At 40.8% G+C, this 8,511-nt stretch overlaps 1 pseudogene; it reads right to left on the bottom strand.

Annotated features, from left to right (window-relative positions):
- Positions 1-368: 368 nt before the first annotated feature.
- The window catches only part of LOC138266183 (selenoprotein M-like), a 34,166-nt pseudogene continuing 26,023 nt past the window's right edge, over positions 369-8,511 (bottom strand).

Here is an 8,511-nt window from a genome sequence, read left to right as displayed (position 1 = left end):
TACATGGAGAATCACAGACCAGGCGTGTTCTCACTCATACGTACAGCTCATACCAGTGTGTGTATGGGAGGGGGTAACTCCCCCAAAAAATGTGTATATCAACCCTCGGCACAACTTGAAACAAAAAACCTAAATGTAAACCCACTGCATTAAAAAGACTGAAGCAACAGCCCCTTCTCTGGGAGCTTTCTATTTACTAGACCATGGACGTTCATTATGGTGGATGAAGTAGCTCTTGAGGTGCAAACTTAAAAAATCCTTGAATAATGAGCCGAAGGCAGTGGTGGTGGATTTGCATGCATACAGAACATCCCAACAACGGCAGTATATATTTTTAGGAAGGTTTGGGAAAAACAAAACGCTTACCATTTTCTTTTAATGAGTTATTTTATTAAATTTAGAAAATAAACTTTTATTGCATCACATGACCTAGAATTCATCGACTCTCATCATGACACCCTCGTCTTCTAGAACCCTACATCAGTCCTCAGCCAGAAAGTCTTTCAGCTCAGGACGTCATTCTGTCCATTGCTGACAGGGGTGCGCATGCTTAGAGCGAGGAGAACTTGTCAAGAACGCAACTCGAGCGGTACCTGAAGTGAGCTTTAACAGTGTGTAATCCAGTGGCGCAGAAGGCAGAATTTGTTTTCCATGCTGAGCTCCCAGTCTCAGACTCAAAAACAACAGGGTGTGTAGCATGTTTAGATTTCTTGATTTTTCTTCCTGCGCAGTATTTTCAAAGTAATCATGTCACACTTACACAAATGCACATAGTTCACACGTACTGGGTAGTTAGAAGTACAAAGGAAGCTTATTTTCATTTTTGATTTGGATTTGGGGAGGAGGGGAGCCATGCATATCACAACTGGTGAAGCGGAAGACGTCATTACCTTTGTTTTGCATTAAATAGTTTCTAGGCAAACACAGAATTTGGGAAGCGGATAAGGACAGACAGCACCACCCCATCTGATTATTTATCTGATTACACTGCTTGCAGTACCGCAACTGCGTCTGCCGAGAGGTAGGTGGTCAATGTCGCCTCCTTCTCCCTAAATCTCAGTTCCATATCTGGCATACTGCATTTACTTTTTGAATTCTTGTACATATTTTATGCCGCTCCAGCGAAAATGAATGTGACACAATAAAATATGTTATTTGGTGCGAGTCTAGTAATAAAATCAGATTCAGACATTTATTCCTTAAGTTCTACGGTCAAATCCTAAATCGCTATCAGAGTATGTGAAAGATGGCTCCAGACCCAGACCTTGATATTCACTGCTTCACACTATGGGCTTAAGCAATGAGGCTGAGATCTGGTTCTCTTTTAAAACCAGTTTTTATAACTAATACACATGAAAGAAGAGCATCACGTAAAGCAGATGCACACATATGTCTGATTTATGCGATGCTGTGTACATATTGGTGGCGATGTCCTGGTGCATTGTGGCCCAGGGAGGAGGTATAACAGATCTTTGTGACTCAAACTTCCTTGAAGAAGAACAAGTTGATTGCAAATGTTTGGGCCCAACACTACATGGTAGGAGAATGTATAGCATATGTATCTACATCCACACATGCTACAGTCATATGCATGTAAACTGAAGCAGTAAACAATATTTTTCTCTTGTCACTTTTACTGTATTGAGGTAATGAACTGTAATTTTAACTGTGCACTGCAGTAATAAATGTATGAATGTGAATTGGTACAGTTGCTCTAAACCATGTTTAATTGGGCCACATATATTTTCACTGCCATGGCATAAAACGTGTATATTTTATTGCATCAAAATACATTGTTTAGATAGAAAATAGTAACTGGCCATAGATATCCTCGACCCTACACTCTTGCCCTGGCAGACAGTTTAGGGTGGTTCTAGAAATTTAGTAGTGAATTTCTCAAGAGTAGCTTTTGGAGGATGTGTAAAGCTACACATAGACTGTAAATATATCGTAGCATTAAATCAACCTGCAAAAGAGCAGCTATTCATAATTTCTACCATACATCGATTTGCAGAATGCAGAGTAACACTAATGCTCTCTTCACCGCAGTCCCCTCCAGGTTGAACAAGCAAGGTGTAAATATTATGCTGCAGGTCGAGGCTCACAATGGACTTTGTGATCGACACCATAAACATTAGAGCCAAAACAACTTTAAACAGCAACCAGGCTGGCTGCTATGTAGCGCCATAAGGTTTTGTTTAGTTTTAGAATAAAGAATTGAGACCCCCCTCAGTGCAGGCAAATAAAACTAGCTACTTCCATCATTTCCATGACAGAAAAGCACAATGTCAGCCTCCCAATTCAGACCCGACAAAAAGCCGTGTGAGGATGGGTTGAGGCCTGTCCTCGCGTATTTTTCACACCTTTTAATGGACATTGGCTGTTCAGAGCTTCCGAATTCGACAAGGAAGCTTACTCTGTGCAGTGGTTTCCAGCCCGGCTTCCCTACCACTGTGTGACCCCCATGAAGCTAGTTGATATTGGGTGACACAGTGGCACTGCACGGAGTCTGCAGATATGGCCATTTTAGGATAAGGGTAGAAAGCCTGGTGAATGGCGACAAGTGGTCTCTCGTCATGTGTTACACCTTCAGCCAGGCCTGGCATTAGATCTTACAGCACTCTGAATTCTTTGACATGTAACATTGCAAATGGACCCTGCATGCTAGCAGCACTGCAAAGCTCTGTTGAGTGAAAAACCAGGGCAGGCTAAGAGCATAATAAAAACACGGGGGGTGTCAGTGTTCTAGGATTCTGAAAAGAAAGGACTGAACTCCAAGCACAGGGGTCAGATCTTTTGAAAGTGGTGGAGTGCATGATGGCTGTTATGGACTTTTGGAAGGTGCCAGATGTAGAGTTTTGGGGATGAATGCAGCATTAACCAACAACACATCTGGAATTTGAAACTGAAAGTATGTATTGCATATAAGTCTATAGTAGCTGCTTAATCAAATCAACTAGCTACTAAAGAGGGCGATAATAGAAAAGGAATGTATTTCAAGTAACCATATAATCCTGCAGTAAATGCAACTGAGTGCCACTAAATTTCCATCTCTATGCCTCAACATTTTGAAATCTTTGCCAGAACATCATGGAATGGTTCTTGTAGGTAAACACATATATACACCACCCTTGTTGTACTTAATAACTATTCGGACATAGTATCATGTAGATATGCACATATTCTCACATTCAGCTTTATCAACACCCACCTACAAGCGTACCCTTCTGCACACGGTGAAACTGACGGAGGTGCAGTCAGGTAATACACAATTGTGCCATCACACCCACTGCTGCACCTTTGTCATAGACCAACATGAACAAACTTGCCTAGACATCCAAGCAAACACATTACACCACATACTTCAAAATATAGTTTACGATTCTCACACTTGCGCGTGTTTACACAACTTTCATACAAAGATGTACACTCACAACATTTGCACTAGTACGTACATTAGCATACACACCGTTCTATGCCTTTAAACTTAATATGTGGTCACACGTTTTCTTGAACACCACCGCTACTCCTATATAAATCACACACCACCTCTCCCATCCGCAGTCAAGGATTACACTGTCTTTCTATAGATCGGATTTAATATCGGACCCTGTAGCAGGGGATGACTGCTTCGCAGGGGCGAGTTTAAATTCTTCTGGAACTGCGGCCCCAGCGGAGCTCTTCTTATAAAAACGCAAAGATGTCAGCAGTGCATTAATCTCGTCCCTCTTCATCTCACTCAGGGGGATTCTCTAAAAAACAAACAAACGAAAAAAACAAATAGGATTATTGTCAACCTGAAACTAAGATTCCACGAAACAAATGGACTTGGTGCTTTCGGAATTTCTGCTAAGGCTATCTGGCAGCAACAGAAACCGGCAGTGCTTAATTTGTAAAAATAAATAAATGCTAGAGTCCAAGATATTTCTCAAACGTCCACTGCAACTTGCAACATCCACTCCCCCGACAGTACTGGTGCTACATGCAAACCATCACACTTTTAAAAATTTTACATTATGGACCATTCTAGATCACCCAAAGGGATAAAAATAGCCTGGATAGCTGGTGGTATTTGTAAAAATGTTTATTAAACTGTTGAAGATGTTGCTTATGTGCTTTGTTTAAAGTTAGGCAGACACAACACCATCTGAAAGTTTGTCGGGCTCTAAGCAGGTGTTATAATTGGCAAAAAAATGGCGCAAGGAAATTTCCTAGATTTCCTTTCGCCATTTTTTTGGCACCCATAACGGGGGAATGCCCCTTTTGCATACATTATGCCTGGCGCAGGCATAATATATGCAAAGGGTTATAAAGTGGCGCAATGCATGCATTGCGTCACTTTGTAAATATGGTGTGGCGTTTTTTGGCCATCTAACACCACATATGCGTCAAAATATTATGCTAATGTGTTGTAATGATGGCGCTAGGGTCTCTTCAGTCAGCCCCTAAGTGCTAGTGCAAAACAGAGACACAAATTAAGCACTGAAAACAGGAAAAGTAACAGGAAGACTGGGAGGGGAGGATAAAACAGTATTATGACTCCCACAGAGGAAATAAGTCTGCTAAGGTGTGTTTTTGGTCAACGTATAACCACAAGGCCTCTTCTTGTACTGGATACAACTCTCTGTTTTTTTTTTAGACTTAAGTTATACCTTTTGTGGCCGAGATTCAACTGACGGGGCTCTTTTTTGGTGATGACACAACTGGCAGAGATTTTTTTAGACCTAATGTGAAGGTTTACTGATATGCCATGGTGCTTTGGATGATGATGTAGCCTCCCAGATGTAGTCCCCCATATTCGTTGGGGAACTAATTTCAAATTGAGATTATAGTGTACCTCCAGCCTTGCAGTGTAAGACATTACAGTACTTTCTTACATATTATTGCTGCACCACACCTTCAACCTGAGAGTTGTAGGCTGGGCACCACTTAGTACCCAGGCTGCTGTTGTAAAAGTTGGAGATAGTTAATAAGTCTTCGCTTGGATCTTCAAATCTCTTATGCTTTTAGTTTGTGATATGGTTACTTACAATTCGCAAGTTATGGTTTCCTCTCGCATTCTTCCTTTCTTTAATGTATCTTTTATTGATTTTTCTGTCTTGCTTTCGCTTCTGCATTCTCCCGTTTCAATTCTCGCTTTCTCAGTCATCTAGTTAGTTGTCCTTATTCATGCTCTTTTTTCTTTTGACTACTACCCACCCGTCTCTCAAGACCTATTTTAACCTGTTGCTTTACTCCTCTTCAATTTAATTTCTTCCTACCTCAATTCCTTCTTTCCTGTCTTTTCATCAAAACAAAGCAGCCCACTATTCTGCTTACCCCTTCCTTAATTTCCATGTAGATCCTATCCTTTCGTCATCTTTATTACTTTGTTCCACATTGAAGACTCTCTCTCTGTCTGGTATTCCACAACTTTAACTACTGCTGTAGCTTTTCACAGCTGGTGAATCACTCTTATTTTCTCTTTCAAGCCTCTCCCTGGTCAGCTTGCTTACGTGCCTCAAATCTCCCATTCATCAACTTCCTTTATTTGTATTTCTTTTCTCCCTTTTCCAATTCAATATCCAGAGTGCGTACACCTCCTGCCAGTATTTCTGTAGGCCACTTAATTTCAATTCACCCACTCACAATATTTTCACTAACCTCTTCTTCTCACCCAGCTGTCTCACAACCTCTCTCCCTTCCATTAATTTACAACAGTGCAGTCTTCAGTCCTGGGCTTTCTGAACAACCACTATATTAGTTTTTGGTCTACCATACAGCACGACTATCCAGTTCCTAATTTGTGCAGGGGGCCGCGATTGGTGGGAACCGGCCCTCACGTTAAATAACCTGGGTTTCATTTCCATCATCAGACCTGGACCCAGAGCAAGAGGCAGACAAACACCGAAAAAGGAGAAAGGATATGGAACAAGATATGAAAACAAAAACAAAAAGAGGAATAAAAAAGAACATATGAGAGTGCAATAAAAAAGCAGGAAGAGTATAGTGGTGGAAGAAAGATGGTTGAGGTGGAATCATGACTAGGCAGCCTTGGTTTTTGGCATCCCTTGTATTCAGCAGCAATAGGGATAGGCTCCCAAGAAAAACATTTGGCCCCTGCATATGTTTTTAACAAATTAAGCACTAGAGCCTGTTCTAACTACTTACATCCAGCTCTTTGTATCTGTTATCCAGGAGCACAAGTTCAGGATCCGCCCCTGCAATGTGCTTCATCTCCAGGTTGTGGCTAAAAGATTTATTAGTTAAGGATTGGTCGCTTTGAGGTAAGATGTTTAAAAATAAACTTTTATAACAGCTCCTTAAAGAATGTGGTGTGCCATCACACAGCAAAAAGACCCTAGTCCAAAAGATTTTCCAATCATTGCCTTTTCATGAATTCTTCTTGCATGGAGCACTCAAAAATAAATCATTGATACTCACAATCCTCACCTGTGCCTCATGATTCACACAGGGTTCTATTTTTTTTTAGTTATTTGTTGTTTACAAAACATACACAGCAGTGAATCCTCAGGAGGTACTGCTGTCGCAAACACAATACATCACATTAAATACAATTAGATGGTTATAAAACAAATCCTAACCTCAACTCCAATCAAATTACTGTTAGGTAAAAAAAAAAACTCACATTTTCTAGATCTGGACTTAAGAAATGACCATGAACTAAATCTTGTATCATGGCATTACAAAATTAACAACTGTGCGTTGCCTGGAATCCTCTAACTTTGACTCATCGGTTTGTGTTTGAGGGGAGCAAACCAAATTCAAACTTCATGTAAATAGACCTCATCTAAGGATCTAAATTTGCTCTTAGAATAAAACTGCATCGTACAATGAGTAAGAAAGGGACAGTTCAATTGTAATATTGAAATCTGCTGGCAGTGTGCTACATCACATTGAATTTTATCATGTTTTTCAATTTGACAAACAAATATAATCTTCTGAAAGCTCTTCTTAATAACCTAGATATATTATAATTAAATAAAATGTGTTATATAAATATATTTAACCATTTTAAATGGGTTTTAATTAAGTTCCTACCTCCAATATTTTCTATGGGAAGATGCTGAAGAACAGTGGTGGACTTACTACAAAAGTGTAAGTTAGCACAAAAGTAGATTTGCGGATACTGTAAGGTAGTAAGCTTACTATACTGTGTAAACTTACTCAGGCCTAACATATTTAGTGCAACCAGCAATACTATCTCAGCAGAGTGTAACAGAACCTCCCCCCCAAAAAAAACACAACAAACGTAAAAAACACAAATATACAAACCAGATGACCCTATTCATTAAAATTCACCTGTTGCTTTGCCAAGGAAAAGGCTAACCACTGTTAAATTCCAGTACAGCACACCTGGCCCATCTACTATGACATAATCATCATCCAATTCTTTGAAATTAGAAATAGTGATCACTTAGGTATGCCCTTCAATATATTCCAGAAGGTTTCCAATGATGCTATTATCACTCCTCCTTCCACTATACCACAATAGAGGTCCTCATGTACTATGTTTTTTCATTAATCCTTGAAAAAAGGTAGGTATAGTAAGGACCTAGTTTCTATAGTTTCTAACTAGTTTCTATATAAAAAGCCGCTTGACGAAAACTTTCCCAAACATATTTTGCCATTCATGTCAGCTGCTGCCTGAAATGTTTCGGGGTAATCCATCTGTGGAGGGGGTGTTGGGGGGGGCAGTAGGTGAAAAAGGGGGTGTCCCAAAACACATTTTCTACATTCATTTTTTAATAGGGATTTTGAACAGCAATAGTGCCGAAACTACTGGATGGAATTACACCAAATTTGGCAGAAAAGTGGGTCCTGGTCCAGAAAGAGTGCTTTTTTTGTTTCGGTGTAATTCCGTTCAGTGATTTTTGGGAAATTAAGAGGAAAGCAACTTTGTATATGTAGGGACCCCTCCTGATCTCGTGCTGAGATCTGATTAGCTGATAACACTTCAACAACATAAGTCATTGAAGTGTTGTCAGCCATCATGGGACTCGGCTGAAGAAAAAAAGTAAAAAATAAAGAAAAGGGACCAGCGTACTAAAACTCTGACCCCTTCGCTCTGGTGGTGGGGTCCGAAAGGGACCCCTGAAGGCTAAACAGCATTTTTTTAAAGTTCATGGACAGAGTCGCGGTGAATGTGCCGTAAAATAGAAATGTTTCAAAAAGAGCAGCCTCCTGCGTTTCGTTATTATAAAGCCACCCTGATGGGCCAATTCCTGGGGGCATTTATTTAAAAATGAAGCAGGGGCCTCTTGGCCCCTTCCCGCTGCCCTGGGGACCACACACCTCCCTGGGGCTTATGAGTTATATGCGGGGGTGCGTGCCTCCGCCCGCTGCCCTGGGGACCACCACCTCCCCAGGGCAAAATGTAATTGATTTGCGGGGCTAGGGGGGGAGGGGTGCACGACTCACCTGCTGCTCTGAGGATCACTACCTTCCTGTGGCAAATATTTGAAAAAAGAAAGGGGGTCAATCCCCAGGGACCATCACAGGGCTGTGTGC

This window comes from Pleurodeles waltl, chromosome 11, assembly GCF_031143425.1.
Source record: "Pleurodeles waltl isolate 20211129_DDA chromosome 11, aPleWal1.hap1.20221129, whole genome shotgun sequence".
Taxonomy (NCBI): domain Eukaryota; kingdom Metazoa; phylum Chordata; class Amphibia; order Caudata; family Salamandridae; genus Pleurodeles; species Pleurodeles waltl.
The sequence above is the reverse complement of the archived record's forward strand: the minus strand, read 5'-3'. Positions and strand labels throughout refer to the sequence as shown.